Raw genomic sequence first — 22485 nt, 5'->3', positions numbered from 1 at the left:
ATGGGTATCAAATGAAAGGTGTTAATGAGTATTTTAAAAGGGAGTAATCCTTAGTTCCATAGGTGGACGCCGTTTCGAGATATCGCCATAAAGGTGGACCAGGGGTGACCCTAGAATTTGTTTGTACAATATGGGCATCAAAAGAAAGGTGTTAATGAGTATTTTAAAAGGGAGTAATCCTTAGTTCCATAGGTGGACGCCGTTTCGAGATATAGCCATAAAGGTGGACCAGGGGTGACCCTAGAATTTGTTTGTACAATATGGGTATCAAATGAAAGGTGTTAATGAGTATTTTAAAAGGGAGTAATCCTTAGTTCCATAGGTGGACGCCGTTTCGAGATATCGCCATAAAGGTGGACCAGGGGTGACCCTAGAATTTGTTTGTACAATATGGGCATCAAACGAATGGTGTTAATGAGTATTTTAAAAGGGAGTGGGCCTTAGTTCTATAGGTGGATGCCGTTTCGAAATATCGTCATAAAAGTGGACCAGGGGTGACTCTAGAATGTGTTTGTACGATATGGGTATCAAATTAAAGGTATTAATGATGGTTTTAAAAGGGAGTGGTGGTTGTTGTATAGGTGGTCGAGATATCGGCATAAAGGTGGACCAGGGGTGACCCTAGAATTTGTTTGTACAATATGGGCATCAAACGAATGGTGTTAATGAGTATTTTAAAAGGGAGTGGGCCTTAGTTCTATAGATGGATGCCTTTTCGAGATATCGCCATAAAGGTGGACCAGGGGTGACTCTAGAATGCGTTTGTACGATATGGGTATCAAATGAAAGGTGTTAATGAGTATTTTAAAAGGGAGTAATCCTTAGTTCCATAGGTGGACGCCGTTGCGAGATATCGCCATAAAGGTGGACCAGGGGTGACCCTAGAATTTGTTTGTACAATATGGGTATCAAAAGAAAGGTGTTAATGAGTATTTTAAAAGGGAGTAATCCTTAATTCCATAGGTGGACGCCGTTTCGAGATATCGCCATAAAGGTGGACCAGGGGTGACCCTAGAATTTGTTTGTACAATATGGGCATCAAACGAAAGGTGTTAATGTGTATTTTAAAAGGGAGTGGGCCTTAGTTCCATAGGTGGACGCCGTTTCGAAATATCGCCACAAAGGTGGACCAGGGGTGACTCTAGAATATGTTTGTATGATATGGGTATCAAATTAAAGGTATTAATGAGGGTTTTAAAAGAGAGTAATCCTTAGTTCCATAGGTGGACGCCGTTTCGAGATATAGCCATAAAGGTGGACCAGGGGTGACCCTAGAATTTGTTTGTACAATATGGGTATCAAAAGAAAGGTGTTAATGAGTATTTTAAAAGGGAGTAATCCTTAGTTCCATAGGTGGACGCCGTTTCGAGATATCGCCATAAAGGTGGACCAGGGGTGACCCTAGAATTTGTTTGTACAATATGGGCATCAAACGAAAGGTGTTAATGTGTATTTTAAAAGGGAGTGGGCCTTAGTTCTATAGGTGGACGCCGTTTCGAAATATCGCCACAAAGGTGGACCAGGGGTGACTCTAGAATATGTTTGTATGATATGGGTATCAAATTAAAGGTACTAATGAGGGTTTTAAAAGAGAGTGGTGGTAGTTGTATATGTGAAGTCGTTTTCCAGATATCGACCAAAATGTGGACCTGGGTGACCCAAAACATTATCTGTGGGATACCGCTAATTTATTTATATATCTAATACCTGCCAAGATTTTAAGGGTTTTTTATTTCGCCCTGCAAAACTTTTTCATTTTCTTCTACATAATATGATGAGTGTCACAACCATTTTATAAAGTTTTTTCTAAAGTTATATTCCACGTCAATAAAACAATCCAATTACCTTAGCATGTTTCATCCCTTTTTTCGTATTTGGTATAGAATTATGGCATTTTTTTCATTTTTCGTAATTTTCGATATCGAAAAAGTGGGCGTGCTCATAGTCGGATTTCGTTCATTTTTCATACCAAGATAAAGTGAGTTCAAGTAAGCACGTAAACTAAGTTCATTAAAGATATGTCGATTTTTGCTCAAGTTATCGTGTTAACGGCCATGCGGAAGGACAGACGGACGACTGTGTATAAAAACTGGGCGTGGCATCAACCGATTCCGCCCATTTTCACAGAAAACATTTAACGTCATAAAATCTATGCCCCTACCAAATTTCAAAAGGATTGGTTAATTTTTGTTCGACTTATGGCGTTAAAAGTATCCTAGACAAATTAAATGAAAAAGGGCGGAGCCACGCCCATTTTGAAATTTTCTTTTATTTTTGTATTTTGTTGCACCACATCATTACTGGAGTTGAATGTTGACATAATTTACTTATATACTGTAAAGATATTAAATTTTTTGTTAAAATTTTACTTTAAAAAAATTTTTTTTTTAAAAGTGGGCGTGGTCCTTCTCCGATTTTGCTAATTTTTATTAAGCGTACATATAGTAATAGGAGTAACGTTCCTGCCAAATTTCATCATGATATCTTCAACGACTGCCAAATTACAGCTTGCAAAATTTTATATTACCTTCTTTTAAAAGTGGGCGGTGCCACGCCCATTGTCCAAAATTTTACTAATTTTCTATTCTGCGTCATAAGTTCAACTCATCTACCAAGTTTCGTCGCTTTATCTATCTTTTGTAATGAATTATCGCACTTTTTCGGTTTTTCGAAATTTTCGATATCGAAAAAGTAGGCGTGGTTATAGTCCGATATCGTTCATTTTAAATAGCGATCTGAGATGAGTGCTCAGGAACCTACATACCAAATTTCATTAAGATACCTCAAAATTTACTCAAGTTATCGTGTTAACGGACGGACGAACGGACATGGCTCAATCAAATTTTTTTTCGATCCTGATTATTTTGATATATGGAAGTCTATATCTATCTCGATTCCTTTATATATGTACAACCAACCGTTATCCAATCAAACTTAATATACTCTGTGAGCTCTGCTCAACTGAGTATAAAAAAACCCATATCTCTGGTATACATACATATAGTCTTTAAAGGAAAGTGGCTAAATATTTAAACGTAATATTTAAATTTAAAGGCTGCTTTTGAACGAAGAAATTGTACTACTATGAATGGCAGTAAACGAAACTGCGAATTTTGCGAATATTAAAGTTATATAAAACAAAAAATAAGATAAAATAAAAAAAAAAAGTTTATAAAATACTTAAATATATAGGTGAAGGAAAGTATATACCTACATAAATAATTATATTTTGTAAAAGTATAAATTTTGAAGTTCTGTTGCCATATACATACATATATAGCGTTTCATAAATTTATGCAGCGTACTTCGTGCATCTTATCGCCTGGCCAGCCGAGGGATACCACGTCAAAATCATGTAAGTGCAAATTTCATATTTTCATTTTCTCACCAAAACTAGGTATTATAGTGTGTATATGCTGGAAAGAATTTGCTAATTTAATTTTCCAATGTAGCCCTTTCAGTACTTGCTCCATTAGTCTTTCAAAAGTAGCTGGTGCATAACATAGTCCAAAGGGAATTACTGTAAACAGCCAAAGACCATCTCCGACAATGAAGGCTGTTTTCTCCTTGTCTTTCACCTTCACCTCCACCTGCCAGTAGCCACTTTTTAAGTCCAGTGTGGAAAACCATTTTGTGTGAGATAAGTCCAGAGTGTCGTCAATTCTAAGCAATGGGTAGCTATAATTTTTCGTGACGTTGTTCAACTTGCGGTAGTCCACGCACAACTTCATTTTTCCATCCTTCTTCTTTACAAGTACTACCGGTGGGCTCCATGGACTAACTGATGGTTCGATGACGCCGCTGTCGCTCATTTCTTGTATGATTTGACTCACAACTTCCCGCTTCGCCAGTGGTACATTATAAGGAGTCTGACGGACCTGCCTCGCATCTCCAGTGTCAATTTGATATTTCACAACCTTGGTGCGGCCTGGTTTGGAGCCATCTTGGTCAAATATGTTTGCGTAATTTAGGAGCAATTATTTTGCCTTAATCTGATAGTCTTCCTCTAGCCCCTTCCTCCATTCCGTGATGTCATTTGAAAGATCAGTACTACTAGTTGAAACGTGTTCCTGGAACTGTTCACAGTTAATAACTACTTCAGCCTCTTGGCATCTTCCCAAAATAGCTCCTTTGGTCAGTTTGAGTGGTGAGTTGAACTCATTGAGTACTCTTACCGGAATACGTCCATCTTGTTTTGTCATAGCCAGGGTTTTTTCCTACAAGTACGTTCGGAGTTGATCTCCTTGCTGGTTCGACAATCCACAATTTGTTTTTCCCACAATCTCCATCAATATTTGCCCAGATGACCGCCTCCGATTTTGGTGGTATTGTATTGTAAACAGCCAACAATTTCAATGCCAAATGAGTAAACCAGTTAATATGCTACCCTGTAACAAAAAGAGTCTAAATTTTAACCAACACAAAAGGGGCATTTGCTAATTGTTGCTGACAGAGCAATTCACATGATTTAACACAGGTTTGTGTACAACGCACTACCAAACCAAATTTGCATTCAGGCAAATTTGCTGACATTGCGTTTCCCACAGACATCACGATTTGTACGTAAGTATGTAAGTATGTATAATTAAGGTAAATATGTATGTAAGTATATTTTAGAATAATTTAGTATAAATAAGCTAACAATATTTGCACTCATTCGCACTTACACCTCACAAAACAGACAATTCCTTTCCCACCTTTCATACGGCGACCCTGCCTATGATTCTGATGGCTGATTTGTCAGCCTAAGTTCATTACTGGCAAGGATACGCCTTTTATATGGCGATCCTGCCTTGAGTATACTGGCTGATTATTCAGCCTAATTCATTGGTAAGGATAACACTGGCTGATTACAGCGTAAGCCTTATAAAAGGAGCGAAAAAAAGAAGCTATCGGACGTGTTTTCCAACTCTAATTATTATCGCGGTTAAATTTTTTGTCAATAAACTGGAAGAAAAAACCAAGGAACCACATTCGGAACAAACACAAATTTCACTTGTGCAATGATGTTTTTGATGAATTAAATTTGGGCTCCAACGATGAAGATTACATGAAACTTGCGGCAGTTGAAAAACAAATACGCTTCCATTAGATGCGCTGGCTCCCACTTTTGTACCTTTCGAATTCCAACACACTTCAAATAAACAAAATTTTTACAAACACAAATCTACAGCCAGCCAGAAATATCCAACGGTGATAAAGTGGTAAACAATTGGGAAGAAATTATTGAAGTCGGTCAGAGCATAAAAAGGGTGGAATAAACAACAGGACTGGCAGCATAATACGTATAATTATAATAAGTATAATTAGCTTAATTCTGAAGTCGGTTTGACAATTTAGACATTATTTTAAGAAAATATTTTTTTAATTTTTCGAAAACTTCGATATCGAAAAAGGTGGCGTGGTCATAGTCGGATGTCGCCCATTTTCAGTACCAAGATAAATTCAGTGCATATAAGTACGTGAACTAAGTTTAGTAAAGATATATCGGTTTTTGCTCAAGTTATCCTGTTAACGGCCGAGCGGAAGGACAGAAAGCCGACTGTTTATAAAAACTGGGCGTGGCTTCAAACCGATTTCACCCATTTTCACAGAAAGCTGTTATCGTCATAGAAGCTAGGCCCTTACCAAATTTCACAAGGATTGGTAAATTTTTGTGAAAAAGAGGGAAGCCACGCCCACTTTGGAATTTTCTATTATATATGTATTTTGTCGATATCTCGAAAACGCCTTCACATATACAACTAAAGGCAACTCCCTTTTAAAACCCTCATTTATAACTTTAATTTGATACCCATATCGCACAAACACATTATAGAGTCATCCCTGGTCCACCTTTATTGCGATATCTCGAAAAGGCGTCCACCTATAGAACTAAGGCCCACTCCCTTTTAACATACTCATTAGCACCTTTAATTTGATACCCATATCGTACAAACACATTCTAGAGTCACCCATGGTCCACCTTTATGGCGATATATCTAAAAGGCGTCCACATATAGAACTAAGGCCCACTCAAGTTTAAAATACTCATTAACACCTTCTATTTGATATGGGTATCGTTCAAACACATTCTAGAGTCACCCCTGCTCCACCTTTATGGCGATATCTCGAAAACACGTTCACCTATAGAACTAAGGCCCACTCCATTTTAACATACTCATTAACACCTTTCATTTGATACCCATATCGTACAACCACGTTCTAGAATCACCCCTGGTCCACCTTTATGGCGATATTTCTAAAAGGCGTCCACCTAGAGAAATAAGGCCCACTCCCCTTTAAAACACTATTTAATACCTTTCATTTGATACCCATGTCATACAAACACATCCCAGGGTTACCCTTGTCACGAGAACATACATGCCTACCAAATGATTGCGCATATTTATACCTATGACGAAGGCATATTATATGTATATTCGTTTGCACATATATATAAGTTCCACATATGCATTTACATTTACTTCATTACTCAATAAAGTCAGTATTTAACTTGCACTCAGCGTAAGCGTACATAGTTATACGGTCAGTGCTTTATCGTCACATGGTGCCGAAACCCGTTTCGAGAAAAACGAATAACGTACAACGCAATAAAGTTCTAAAGGCTCCCGTTGGAGTAGCGAAAAAATTATATTAAAACTTATAAAATAAAAAATATAAGCAATATATAATTAAAATTCGCATAATTATTAAAAATAAATAAAACAAGTAAGGAAGGCTAAGTTCGGGTGTAACCGAACATTGCATACTCAGTTGAGAGCTATGGAGACAAAATAAGGGAAAACCACCTCGTAGGAAAATGAACCTAGGGTAACCCTGGAATGTGTTTGTATGACATGTGTATCAAATGGAAGGTATTAAAGAGTTATCTTGTTTGGTTGATTTTCCGACAGGGTGGATAAATGATGTATATTGGAACGATTTTCCGTCATCCCTTGTCAAATTTGGTTTTGAGACAAACCGGTTTCGGCGTTGTGCCATCGTCAGTGTCGATTTTCGAGACCGAAAATCGTTCCAATATACATCATGTATTAAAGAGTATTTTAAGAGGGAGTGGGCCATAGTTCTATAGATGGACGCCATTTAGGGTTATCGCCATAACGGTGGACCAGGGCTGACTCTAGAATTTGTTTGTGCGACATGGGTATCAAATGAAAGTATTTTAAAATGGAGTGTGCCTAAGTTCTATAGGAGGACGCCTTTTCGAGATATCGCCATAAAGGTGGACCAGGGGTGACTCTAGAGTTTGTTTGTACAATATGGGTATCAAATGAAAGGTTTTAATGAGTATTTTAAAAAGGCCGTGGGCCTTAGTTCTATAGGTGGACGCCTTTTCGAGATATTGCCATAAAGGTGGACCAGGGGTGACTGTAGAATGCTTTTGTACAATATGGGTATCAAACGAAATCGGAAATCGGCCTTAGTTCTTTTCGTGGACGCCTTTTCGGGATATCAACATAAACGTGGACCAGGAGTGACTCTAGAATGCGTTTATACAATATGGATATCAAATGAAAAGTGTTAATGAGTATTTTAAAAGGGAGTGGGCCTTAGTTCTATAGGTGGACCCCTTTTCGAGATATCGCCATAAAGGTGGACCAGGGGTGACTCTATAATGTGTTTGTACGATATGGGTATCAAATTAAAGGTATTAACGAGGGTTTTAAAAGGGAGTGGTGATAGTTGTATATGTGAAGGCGTTTTCACCAAAATGTGGACCAGGGTGACCCAGAACATCATCTGTCGGGTACCGCTAATTTAATTATATATGTAATACCACGAACAGTTATCCTTCCAAGATTCCAAGGGCTTTTGATTTCGCCCTGCAAAACTTTTTCATTTTCTTCTACTTAATATGATAGGTGTCACACTCATTTTCCAAGTGCTTTTGATTTCGCCCTGCAAAACTTTTTCATTTTCTTCTACTTAATATTGTAGGTGTCACACCCTTTTTACAAAGTTTTTTTCTAAAGTTATATTTTGCGTCAATAGACCAATCCAATTACCATGTTTCATCCCTTTTTTCGTATTTGGTATATTATTATGGCATTTTTTTCATTTTTAGTAATTTTCGATAGCGAAAAAGTGGGCGTGGTCATAGTCGGATTTCGGCCATTTTTTACACCAATATAAAGTGAGTTCAGATAAGTACGTGAACTGAGTTTAGTAAAGATATATCGATTTTTGCTCACGTTATCGTGTTAACGGCCGAGCGGAAGGACAGACCGTCGACTGTATATAAAAACTGGCTTCAACCGATTTCGCCCTTTTTCACAGAAAACAGTTATCGTCCTAGAATCTAAGCCTCTACCAAATTTCACAAGGATTGGTAATGTTTTGTTCGACATATGGCATTAAAAGTATCCTAGACAAATTAAATGAAAAAGGGCGGAGCCACGCCCATTTTGAAAATTTATTTTATTTTTGTATTTTGTTGCACCATATCATTACTGGCGTTGAATGTTGATATAATTTACTTATATACTGTAAAGATATTAACTTTTTTTTAAAATTTGACTTAAAAAAAATTTTTTTTTAAAAAGTGGGCGTGGTCGGTCTCCGATTTTGCTAATTTTTATTAAGCATAGATATAGTAATAAGAGTAACGTTCCTGCCAAATTTCATCATGATATCTTCAACGACTGCCAAATTACAGCTTGCAAAACTTCTAAATTACCTTCTTTTAAAAGTGGGCGGTGCCACACCCATTTCCCATAATTTTACTAGTTTTCTATTCTGCGTTATAAGTTCAAATCACCTACCAAGTTTCGTCGCTTTATCCGTATTTGGTAATGAATTATCGCACTTTTTCGATTTTTCGAAATTTTCGATATCGAAAATGTGGGCGTGGTTATAGTCCGATATCGTTCATTTTAAATAGCGATCTGTGATGAGTGCCCATGAACCTACATACCAAATTTCATCAAGATACCTCAAAATTTATGCAAGTTATCGTGTTAACGGACGGACGGACGGACATGGCTCAATCAATTTTTTTCGATACTGATGATTTTGATATATGGACGTCTATATCTATCTCGATTCCTTTATACCTGTACAACCAACCGTTATCCAATCAAAGTTAATATACTCTGTGAGCTCTGCTCAACTGAGTATAACAAAATGGTAAAGCCACCAAAACCTCTTCTAATAAATAGCGACCTGGATATGGCACGTGAATGGAGCGAATGGTTGGAAACCTACGAATGCTATGCCCTTGCTGCGAAGGTCAACGACGAGGAAGTCCCTGTCCAATTGGCAAATTTCAAAACTGTGCTAGGGCGAGAAGGCATTCGATTAATCAATAATTTGCGCTTAACCGATGCCCAAAAATCTGATTTAACCGAGTTAAAAAAGAAATTAAAGGAGCAGTTTGTACCAACGCGTAATAAGACGTACGAGCGGTATAATTTTCATCACATCAAACAGCAAGAAAATGAAGCTTTTGACGATTTTCTTCAAAAAATTCGAGAGCGGGTACGAAAGTGCGATTTTAACGATGACGATGAATTCCTAACTGACCAAATTGTTCTTGGTATACGCTCTGATGATACCAGACAAAAACTTTGGATCGAAGACCAGCTGTCACTGGCAAGAGCTATTAATGTGTGCCGCGCGGCAGAAAGAGCAACAAAAGAAATACACGACTTGAACGAACCTAGTTCTGCAGTGAAAATTAATAAAATTGATAAAGCTTTTAACTGCGGTAGGTGCCTTAAAACTCACGGGCCAAAAAGTTGCCCAGCATACAAAAAAGAATGCTCGCGTTGCGGTAAAAAGGGTCATTTTAAAGTCGCGTGCAAATCAAAAGTGAATAAAGAAAAATATTCCAAACCAAATCAAAAGAAAAAACTAAAAAGAATGTGAACGCTAAAGAAACCAATGCCGAAAGTGATAGCGATAGTTCCGAGTTTAGGTTCGTAGGCAACATAAAAAATTCCGTTAGGCCAGCCGAAAATGAAGAAAAATGGACAGAAAAGGTGCGAGTTGGCGATTATGAGCTAAAATTGAGGTTAGATACCGGAGCTTTTTGTAATGTACTACCAATCAAAGTTGCCAGAAAGCTCGGCGTAGAAATAAACCCCAGCGCAATTAAGCGCCTAAAGGCCTACGATGGCGGTTTTATTAAATTAATAGGCCAAACAGAATTGATGTGTCGCACCCAGCGCACATACAACAACGTTAGAAAAAAAGTATGCTTCAAAGTAATCGAAGAAAACTTTCAGGCAATATTAGGAGCTGATGACTGCGAAAACCTGGGATTCGTGAAGCGTGTAAGCTAATTAGGATGCTGTAACAATTTCGAGTATGAAATAGATTTTGTAGGCAACCCAAAATTTAAAGTCATCCCAGCGAGAAAAATTCCGTACGCAATTGAGAAAAGCGTACAACAAGAAATACAAAAAGTGGTTAAACTCGGAGTAATTAAAAGCGTTAGTGAGCCCACACCGGCCGTTAGTCCAATGTTAGTTGTAAACAAAAGAAGTAAGCTACGTGTATGCGTGGACCCTACCGAACTAAATAAATATATTAAACGTCCGATCTACCCAATAAAAGCTGTTGAAGAGGTAGCAGCAAAAATTCATGGTGGCAAATTTTTTACTAAATTAGATTGCCAAAAAGGTTTCTGGCAAATCAAAGTAACTGAACGAACATCAAAATATTTAACATTTTCTACGCCATGGGAACGTTTCAGTTACCTTTGTATGCCGTTCGGTATCTCATCAGCGCCAGAAGTTTTCTGCGGAGTAATGAATCGAACATATGAGGGCATAGATAGGTGCGAAGTTGCCATGGAGGACATTTTTATACATGCACCGACTCTAAGTGAACTACGAAAAACAACACCAAATATAATTAAGCGATTGAATGATGATGGATTTACGTTAAATTCCGAAAAATGTGAGTACGAAAAGAAGTCACTAAAGTTTCTAGGTCATGTTTTCACCGAAAACGGGTACAAAGCAGACGAAGAAATGATAAAGGCAATCTGTCTGCTCAAAAGGCCCACCTGCATCAAAGAGCTGCAGCGCCTTTTGGGAATGGTAACATATCTTGGTAAGTTTATAAAAAACTTGTCGCAATTGACAGAGCCATTGCGCCCACTGTTACGTAAAGAAAACGTGTGGAGTTGGGAACACGAGCACACAAGCGCTTTCGAAGCTATAAAACGAACATTAACAACAAGTCCCGTACTAGCTTATTACGACGTAAAGAAACCAGTAAAGCTGTCGGTCGATGCCAGTAGTCAATCCTTGGGGCATGCCTAATGCAAGGCGGCAGGCCATTGGGATATAGCACAAAAGCATTCACCCAATCGCAAAAAAAAAAACCACAAATCAGCAAGGAAGCCTGGGCTATCCGTTTTGGATGCCAAAAGTTTCACGATTACGTTTACGGAAAACAGTTAGAAATAGAAACTGACCACAGGCCACTGCAAACGGTTTTCAGCAATCCGATCCAGAATGCACCTATACAATTGCAGAATGTGCTGTACGATTTTTTGCAATATAACGTACACAAAGGGAACGATGTTACCTATTGCAGATGCCCTGAGTCGCGACTGCGAACCTACATAAATTGATAAAGATGAGCCAGTTCATTTAATTCATGCAATTTCAGACAACATAAGTGAAATTTTAATTAGAGAAACTGCATCCGACGTCGAGCTACAAGCACTCAAAGAAGCGATCATGAAGAAGTGGCCAGAAAATGAGGCAGAAATACCGCACATCATTAGAAAGTACTGGGCTTTTAAACACGAAGTTACTTACGAAGACAAATTGCTGTTAAAGGGTAACAAAATTATTTTGCCACATAATTTAATACAATCTGTCATTGCAGAAGCACATAAGGGCCACCGCGGTATCTCAACATGGCCTACGCCAATCATTTGTTTTGGAACGGACTTACAGTTGATACAAAAAACTTCGTTGAAAAGTGTGCGGTATGCCAACGAACACAACGAGCGAACTGCAAGGAACCTTTAATACTACGTGACATACCAGAATACCCATTCCAATTAGTATCAACAGATATTTTCAAATTTAAAGGTGATGATTATCTACTTTTCGCCGATCACTACTCTGGATTTAATGACTTCCGAAAACTTAAATCTGCAACATCAATGGAGGTAATATATTTTTTTGCGACAGTGGTTCTCCGTACACGGAATTCCCGAAATACTCGAATCCGATGGAGGTCCACAATACAGTAGCCAAGCATTTAAAGAGTTCACGACAAATTGGCAATTTAAGCACAGAATTTCGTCTCCACATTACCCTCAAGCCAATGGATTCGCAGAGCGGAACGTTTAAACCGTAAAAGGTATTTTAAAAAAGTGATGGTATGATGGAGGCGATCCGTACTTAGCGATGTTACTGCTGCGAAATACTCCACACTGCGAAACAATCAGAAACGCTACGTCGATCGGGTCGAAATACCTCGCGCAGCGCTTCAAACCAGCCAAAGTGATCGAGTTGACTGCAAGTCCACGCTCAGTCATAGTGGAAACTCCGGAAGGCAGAAAATATCGTAGAAACAGCAAGTATCTCCACACAACAAAAGCGAACATACCTTCAGACAACGCGCCCACTTTAGATTAAGAATCCAATAATACTCGCGAGCCTGTATAAAACGAGCGCAAAAAACGACGCCTACCGAACAATCACCTACCCATAACAGCGGTACTAAAAGTCAGTATAGTGGTGATGGTACAGACCAGCAGGTCTCAGGCTACGGACACAAAATCAAACCAGTTGTAAAATACGATCCTTCAAACTATTAATACTAATCAGGATTTTTTTTAAATTGCAATTAATAACACATGTACCTTTTATTTTCTTTATAAACCTACTCATATATGAATACATACTTATATATATATATATGGAAGGTGGGGCCGTGTGTAGAAGTCCACGAAAGTGGGAAAAGCTTCTGACCGCCATTCACCTGGGAATGGCCAGAGCGATTCTTTTGCATGCGGTTCAAGCAGCTTACTACTGCCGGTCGCTTGCGGCCAAGTATCCTCTGGGTAGCCGCTAAACATCCGTTTAGCGGTGAGCTAATGCGTGAAGGCGACAACCTGGCTAGGCCACTCTGACATAATCGGTTTAAGGGCTAGCCGGGGGAGATCTCATCGGCAGCGTCTGTACACCTCTAGGTGCGGCTGCAAGCGGGCGTCTGTCTTGGAGCAAGCGGCTCGCTATATAAACGTGCCAAGTAATAATTTCACCCCCGCTGAGCGGGTTGTGCGCTGGGCTTGGGGCCCGCCACGTAAAACCATACTCCAATGAAATATAACAACAAGCCTCGGATAAATACACTCTCTATTGATGACGACCATGGCAAACGTTTGAAGGACAATGAATTGAGGGCGTGCACCTGGAACGTCCGCTCCCTGAATGGGATTGGTGCAGATGCCCGGCTGGTTGATGTCCTCGTCAAAGCAAAATCTGACATCACCGCCATTCTAGAAATGCGTTGGACGAAGCAAGGAAGAAAGAAGATCAAAAATTGTGACATATATTGGAGTGGCCATACGAATAAGCGCAGTTTCGGCGTCGGATTCGTGGTGGGAGAGAGACTTTGTCGCCAAGTTCTGGCGTTCACACCTGTGGACGAACGTCTCGCCGCTATCCGAATAAAAGCAAAATTTTTTAATATATCATTCATCTGCGCCCATGCGCCGATAGAGGAGAAAGACAATGAGGTGAAAGACACTTTTTATGAACAATTAGAACGCACATACGAGCGCTGCCCCCGTCAAGATATAAAAGTCGTGCTTGGTGATTTTAACGCCAGGGTGGGTAAAGAAGGTGTTTTTTGGCCCTACAGTCGGAAGGTTCAGCCTACACAATGAAACTTCTCCTAACGGACTGAGGCTGATTGACTTTGTCGGTGCTCGAAACATGGTCATATCCAGCACGAGGGTCATGCATAAAAAGATACATCAAACTACATGGCTGCCTCCTGATCGAAATACTCGCAATCAGATCGATCACGTTGTGATAGACGGACGGCATGCCTCCAGTGTTTTAGATGTGCGCTCGATCCGAGGACCTAATATCGACTCGGATCATTATCTCGTTGCAGCCAAAATACGCACCCGCCTCAACGCGGCTAAAACCAAGGAACAAAAAACACAAGGGAAGCTAGACGTCGAAAAGCTTCAATCACAACAGACTGCCAATGATTTCGCAACTCGACTCTCACACCTGATCTCTGAGAGCACAACTCATCCTGAAGGAATACAGGAGCAGTGGGAGCATATTTCCAAAGCACTTCGTACTGCCGCCGAGGAAAAAATTGGTTACCGGCGACCACGAAAAAATAACTGGTACGATGAAGATTGCCGCGTTGCAAATGAAAGAAAAGACGCTGCCTACAGGGCTACGTTAAAATCGAGCGCGACAAGAAGAGTGGTGAACGCTATCGTCAGTTGAAAAAGGAAGCGAGACGCCATTTCAGGAAGAAAAAAGCAGAAGCAGAAAGGCGTGAGTGCGAGGAGCTTGAGCTGCTAGCCACCAGGAATAAGCCCGAAAATTTTACCAAAAAATACGGCGACAGACGGAAGGTTTTAAGACCGGGGCAAACTCCTGTAGGAACGAAAACGGCGATCTTGTAACTGATGTCCAGAGAGTGCTTAGATTATGGAGGGAACACTTCTCTGTTCTCCTAAATGGAGTCAGCAATTCAGCGCGCAGAGATAAAGAACACGATCCCGCAATCGATGATGATGGAATATATGTCCCCCCGCCCGATTATGACGAAGTTAGAATAGCAATAACCAGATTGAAAAACAACAAGGCCGTGGGTGCTGATGGATTGCCTGCGGAGCTATTCAAGTACGGCGGCGAGGAGTTGGTAAGGCGCATGCAGCAGCTTCTTAGCAAAATATGGGCGGAAAAGTGCATGCCCGACGGTTGGAATCTAAGTGTTCTTTGCCCAGTCCCCAAGAAGGTGGATACTGCAAAATGCACCAACTATTGTGGAATCAGCCTTCTCAATATCGCATATAAGGTCATTTCAAGTGTATTGTGCGAAAGATTGAAGCCCGCCGTGAACCGGCTGATTGGACGTTATCAGTGCGGCTTCAGACCTGGTAAATCTACCATCGACCAGATTTTCACAATGCGCCAAATCTTTGAAAAAACCCGTGAAAAAAGAATCGACACACATCACCTCTTCGTCGACTTTAAAGCCGCTTTCGATAGCACGAAAAGAAGCTGCCTATATGCCGCTATGTCTGAATTTGGTTTCCCCGCAAAACTTATACGGCTGTGCAAAATGACGTTGAGCAGCACCATCAGCTCAGTCAGAATTGGGAAGGACCTCTCCGAGCCGTTCGAAACTAAACGAGGTTTCAGACAGGGTGACCCCCTATCGTGCGATTTCTTTAATTTGATGCTGGAGAAAATTATACTAGCTGCAGAACTTAACCGCACTGGAACAATATACTATAAAAGCGTGCAATTACTGGCATATGATGATGACATTGATATCATCGGCCTAAACACCCGCGCTGTTAGCTCTGCTTACTCCAAACTGGAAAAAGAAGAGGTAAAGATGGGTTTGATGGTGAATGAGGGCAAAACGAAGTACCTGCTGTCATCGAGCAAAGAGTCAGCGCATATGCGCCTTGGTAACCACGCTACTGCTGGCAGCCATAATTTCGAAATATTAAAAGACTTCGTTTATTTGGGAACCAGCATCAGCACTAGCAACAACATCAGCACTGAAATCCAGCGAAGAATCAATCTTGCCAATAAATGCTACTTTGGGCTAGGTAGGCAATTGAAAAGTAAAGTCCTCTCTCGGCGAACGAAAATCATACTCTACAAGTCACTTATCGTACCCGTCCTGCTATATGGGGCAGAAGCATGGACCATGACAACAGCAGATGAAGCGGCTTTGGGAGTGTTCGAGAGAAAAGTTCTTCGGAAGATTTGTGGACCTCTACGAGTTGGCGATGGCGAGCACCGAAGAAGATTTAATGATGAGCTGTACGAGCTATACGCAGACTTCAACATAGTCCAACGAATTAAAACGCAGCGGCTGCGCTGGCTAGGCCATGTTATGCGAATGAAAGGTGATGCTCCGGCCAAGAAAGTGTTTCTATCGGAACCCGCCTATGGAAGCAGAGGTAGAGGGCGGCCCCCACTCCGTTGGAAGGACCAGGTGGAAAACGATTTAAACTCCCTTGGTGTGACTAATTGGCGCCGGTTGGCGGAGCGAAGGAGCGACTGGCGCGCCTTGTTGGACGGCCATAACCGTGTAGACGGTTAAGCGCCAATTAAGTAAGTAAGTAATATATATATGTATATTTGCATTTATGTAGTTTATGTATGCTCAAATTGACATCCAATATTGAGATTAAATAACATTCTTGAACTAAATTTTTTTCTCTGAAAAGAGAGGATGTCACGAGAACATACATGCCTACCAAATGATAGCGCATATTTATACCTATGACGAAGGCATATTATATGTATATTCATTTGCACATATATATAAGTTCCACATATGCATGTACATTTACTTCATTACTCAATAAATTCAGTGTTTAACTTGCTCTCAGCGTACATAGTTATACGGTCAGTACTTTATCGTCACCACCCTAGATTCATTTTCCTACATGGTGATTTTCCCTCATTTTGTCTTCAAAGCTCTCAGCTGAGTATGTAATGTTCGGCTACACCCGAACTTAGCCTTCCTTACTTGTTTTTATTTATTTATTTATTTATCTACAGGACGCAGTCCTCACAGATAGGTAAAAATTAAAAATAACACATTACAATAACATTATATAATTACAAGAACAAAACACGTATAATTCAATATAACAGATGCACCGCATTATATAAATACATTATTTATTTTTCGTTCAATGAATCAAATAAACAATTATACAAACCAAAAAGAAAACACTTAACTAAAAGTTATAGGCGCATAGTCAAAGTCAAAATAAAATAAGTTTAAAATTTAGTTGCTTAATTAACGTATAGAGGTTAAAATGATATTTATTCCAGAGTTATAGGGGGTCGGAACCCATTCGATTTGACCTACGTGTTTAAGGTGGTAAGTAGATATTTTTTAATTCCGAATATCGAGTCGCAAGAGTCTAAGTTTTTACAGTGTTTATTGAAATATTGTAATAGGCTACGCAGCGGTTCATGCATTTCAAAGTTTGATCTACAAATAATTGTGTGCAGTAGTTGAAAATGTCTAGATGGTCTGACTGGAACATTGAACTGAATTTCGCCGAGCGAGAATGGGCTAGAAATCATCCCTCTTGTAAGTTTTACTATAAATACGACACCAAGCATCTCTCTACGGCTCTGTAGCGTTGGCAACTGTAAAAGTTTCAATCGGCTGCTGTAGGGCGGAAGATTCCGTGACGTATCCCAAGGTAAATGTTTCAAAGCGCAAATCAAAAATTGTTTTGGACCGATTCCAGTTTATCACAATGAACCTGGTAACGCGGGTTCCAGATTATCGAAACATACTCCAATATGGGCCTCACCAATGATGTAAAGAGAATTTTAGTAACATATGGATCGTTAAATTCCTTGGACCATCGTTTAACAAACGCCAAGGTACCTTTAGCCCTACATTTAGCTACATTTATTTCTTTAGTTGTTTCTTATGTATGTGCATATCCCTTCTATTTTATATTGAATAATTAGATAGGCATAATAAATTTTATGTTTGAGCACTTTTAGATGGGGTTGTAAGCGGAGATAGTAGTATATTGTCCCTTGCACTGATACAAATTTGGCAATTTTATATATCTATTTTTTACCATTTGTTTTATCTATAAATCTTATAAAATAAAGTCGCTAAATGCCATGTATGTACATAACTCCACACAGAATGCTCCGATTCTAAAACGGTTTTTTGCATTTGAACGCTTAGCTACGTGAGATGGTACAGTTAATATAATAGGAAGATATATATTATAGGGGCGTGGAAAATTGCCAAAATGTAGTAAAAAACCATAAAATTTTTGTTTACACAGCTATAACTCATAAACGGATGGATGGATTTAAAAAATTCTACTTTTCAGTAAAACATTGAAATATTTACCTTCGATGTACATAAAAAAAAAATACTTGGCTCTTTTCTTATATCAGCCAAATTGTTTAAACAAAAGTGTCATTTTTATCAAAAAATTTGTTTGTGTGGTTGTTCGCTGTGAATTGTGCGCGCTAATTGCTTTTGAGTGAGGCATGATGCGACACATACATACGTACATATATAGCATTCGCTGCGTTATTTAACTTCGGGCGTAGGTTTATAGGTATGTGTGGATGTACATCACTACATAATATAAAACAAAGTCGCCTTTTCTGTCCCTATGTCCCTTTGAATGCTTAAACCTTTACAAATACGCAACGGATTTTGATGCGCTTTTTTTAATAGATAAAGAGTGATTGAAGAGGCAGGAACGGATGAACATATTTGGCCGAAAATTGGTGGAGGGGTAGCTTAGAACCAGGAGACAGACATATGATAATTTTTATCCCGTTCTGGCTAGGGTCTTGAGATCAAAACGTAGACTTAGGTAATCCTGGGATATGTTTGTACAATGTGAGTATCAAATGGAAGCTGTTTATGAATACTTTGATACGGGGTATTTTTCGTACCCGAGGGTAACTAGGGTCTCGAGATATAAGCGAAAACGTAGACGTTGGTACCCCTAGCATGTGTTAATAGAATATGGATAACTAATGAAAGCTGTTGATGAGTGCTTTAGTACAGGGAAAGTTTCATACCTATTTGTGACTAGCGTCTCGAGATATATACCAAAACGTGGATCAGGGAACACTGGGATGTGTTTTTACATTATGGGTATCAAATTGAAGCTGCTGATGTGTGCTTTAGTACAGGGTAGTTTTCATACCTACTGGACTATTGTCTCGATATATAGGCCAAAACGTGGACCCGGATACCCCTAGAAAGTGTTTATACAATATGGATAACAAATGAAAGCTGTTGAAGTGTGCTTTAGTATAGGGTAATTTGCATACCCCTGGGTGACTAGGGTCTCAAGATATAGGCCAAACCGTGGGCCCGTGTACCCCTAGACAGAGTTTAAACAATATGGATATCAAATGAAAGCATTTGATGAGTGTTTTAGTAAAAAGTAGTTTTCATACATATTGGTGACCAGGGTTTCGAGATATAGGCCAAAACGTGGACCCGGGTACCCCTAGAAAGTGTTTATACAATATGGATAACAAATGAAAGCTGTTGATGAGTGCTTTAGTACAGGGTAAGTTTCATACCTATTTGTGACTAGCGTCTCGAAATATATGCCAAAACGTGGATCAGGGTAACACTGGGATGTGTTTTCCCGCTATGGGTATCAAATTGAAGCTGTTGATGTGTGCTTTAGTACGGGGTAGTTTTCATACCTACTGGTGACTATTGTCTCGATATATAGGCCAAAACGCGGACCTGGATACCCCTAGAATGTGAGTCTAATATAGATATCAAACGAAAGCTGTTGCTGAGAGCTTTAAAGTAATTTTCATTGTGATATTCGATTTTTTCGCATCAACCTGGCAATACTGATAAATATGCATGCGAAGCCGAAATAAAGACATGAATTAATAATACTCACATACCTATTTACATACGTACTATTCGACTTTTTTCCGGGAAGTAGACCAGATACTGACTGGGACTGAGACTCGGAGTGGGACTGGGACTCGGAATGCGACTGGAACAAAATAGATACCACCCTCTTGGACTGGCAATAAATGATGAAGAAGAATGAGAAGAATTTGAGATAAGAGAAAAGAGGGAAGGAGAAAGAGACGGAGAAAGAGATAGAGCGAAACGAAGATAGAGATAGATTAAGCAAAAATACGAAGGGAGGAGTGAATAAAAGGATTAAGAAAAAGTGAAGAGGGGGAGGCCAGAGTTAGACGGAAAAAGCTTATTAAAATATATGCAGATAGACCAAATTTAGGGCAAAGCAATGTCTGCCGGGTCTGCTAGTTACTTATAAAATAAAGCGCGATAGCTTCCGAAAAGATTTTAGGCCGAGCTTCTCTTCCAAGTAATGTGGTCCTCCCTTAATTCTTTTCTACAAATTGGCGGGAATGGATACGTATGTTTTATGCCGACTCCGAACGGCACTTGCAAGGCAGATGAACTTTCACATCAGACAGAAGCTTTATATGGTAGAAATACACTCGGAGTGCTTGCCAAATGACTGCCGAGGGGTAACCCCGCTTAGAAAAATTTTCTTCTAATTGAAAAAACTTGTTTCGAAAATTTTGATGTTGTTGCGCTACCACCACACCACGGTGGCCGCCGTTTCGTTTTCGCGAAAAAAAAGAATCCCGCACAAAATAACTTTGAATCGGCTGGCTCCCGCTTTGCGGAATGACTTAACTTTCTAAAGTGAGAAGATCAAAGCTAAAGTGAGTTAGGCATTGGAAATGTAATCACGCTCTCCCGATATTTAGAACTATATATGTACGTATGTTAGTTATACCCTTATTGCAGCACCAGTTCTTAAAGATGGAGGTGTCTTACATGATGCGAAAACTGGTATGTGCTAAAGTTTAAGATTTTTGGTGAATTTGAAATTTTTTTTAAATGTTACGTCTATTTACATACATGGTTATATTTTTCATAGGTGTTCATCGAGAGCTTAGTCAAGAGCATAGTAATTGGGAGCAAAAAAGGTAGTTGATAACCAATCAGTCATACATTTTTTTGGTTTATGGAAGATAAATTTTATGAAATTGGAGTTAAATTTGAATTTGGGTTTTTTATAATAGATTTTATTTAGCGCAGCGAGTTTTGAAGTTGATAGGGATTTCATGAAAACCATAATTTATTTTTTTTTTATTTCGAACTGATTTGGAATTACCCATCTATATATTCTTACCAAGGCTTGAAACCGAGACCAAAACCGTTATATTTATTCCCAAAGAACGAAACCGAATTGATTCCGTTTTAGAAAAAGTTCTCCATACTTTTGCTATGAACAAAAGTATGTTCGAAATCATTTAACTGCATAATTGGATCAGGTTTATCGAGTCTGGAATCAGGACTCTCTTCAGATTTGTTAAAAAGAAATTTCTGATAATAAAATAAAAGTTTCGACTGTAACAGAAACGTCAGTGATTGTGTGGGTGAAGCCAGATTTTGCATTGCGCTCGATGCTCTAGCCCACAAGTATAATATAAGGTCAACCGGGGTCATTGTGACACTGGGGTAATTTGTGTTTGAATTTATGTATGAATTGTTAAAAAGGTTATTTTATACACATATTCGGAATTGTAAGTCCTACTCCTTGCATATATTAGAATACTACAGCAATGATGAATATACAAAATATATTAGCAATAAAAAGCACGATTTAAATCATTAATAAAACTTTTAAATTGTCAATACTTGAAAGGCACTTGGTCCGAATAATACAGTTTTACCTCAGTCAAACATGATTATTTACTACCTTCTATTATATCTTTGTCATGATTGGTACGTTTACCGCAACACATTAACAGCACTAAGACTGAAATATTTTTCTAACGGGGTCGCCCCTTGGCAGTGTTTGGCAAGCACTCCGAGTGTACTTCTGCCATGAAAAGCTCTCAGTGAAAACGCATCTGCCTTGCAGATGCCGTTCGGAGTCGGCATAAAACAATCAGGTTCCGTTCCGCTAATTTGTAAGAAAAATTTAAAGGAGCACGAAGCAAATTGGGAGAGAAGTTCGGCCTAAAATCTCTACCAATGCTAGAGGGAAGATTACTTTGCCACGGTAACTTTCTTAGGGCAAATTTCGTGAAAACATGTTAAACTCTTTCGATTTTGTTTGAGTGGGTTTCATAGTATGGGTACCATATTAGAGAACAATACTCTAGTCTACTTCGAACAAGAGAAATGTAAAGAGCTTTTGGAGTACAAGGATCTCTGAACTCCATTGTATTTCTTCGTATGAAGCCTATCATAGAGAAAGCTTTTGATACTATGAAGTCAATGTCAGCTTTCAGTCGAAAATAACACCCAAGTCTTTCATTTCGGTGCTTCTAGTTAGAGCATAATTGTCTGTGTTGTAACTAAATATTATTGTAACGAATTTTGGAAAATACCTGTTATTATACAACACCTTTTGCAATCGTTCGAATCGCTAAATTGTCGAACAAATAACTCCAATATTCAGTAATGCAAAATGGTCTTTATTAGACTACTTTGAGAGTACTTCACAACAACACTTATACTTCACAACTAATTGCGTGTTTAAATCAAACTGATTAGTAATTCCTCAGCTTTCGCTGCTTTTGTACTCTCTGTTGCCTTGTACGCATATTCTTCCAAAGGTCTAGACGTTTCACCTTCTGGAATCTCCTGCTTGGTTACCAGCTATATGCATGTGTATGTGTGAGAACGAACTTCGGCTGCTTACTACATGTGTGTGCGTGAGTTATTCTTCGTCGCCTTTTATGTACGTGTGTAAAT

The 22485-nt window shown here is 39.1% G+C and overlaps 1 protein-coding gene across 1 annotated transcript in view; it reads left to right on the top strand.

Moving 5' to 3' along the window:
• LOC137235367 (nuclear factor 1 B-type-like) overlaps positions 1–22485 on the top strand; it is a 957540-nt gene that overhangs the window by 722717 nt on the left and 212338 nt on the right. The window lies entirely within an intron of this gene.

Source organism: Eurosta solidaginis, chromosome X (assembly GCF_040869045.1).
Source record: "Eurosta solidaginis isolate ZX-2024a chromosome X, ASM4086904v1, whole genome shotgun sequence".
Lineage (NCBI taxonomy): Eukaryota > Metazoa > Arthropoda > Insecta > Diptera > Tephritidae > Eurosta > Eurosta solidaginis.
The sequence above is the reverse complement of the archived record's forward strand: the minus strand, read 5'-3'. Positions and strand labels throughout refer to the sequence as shown.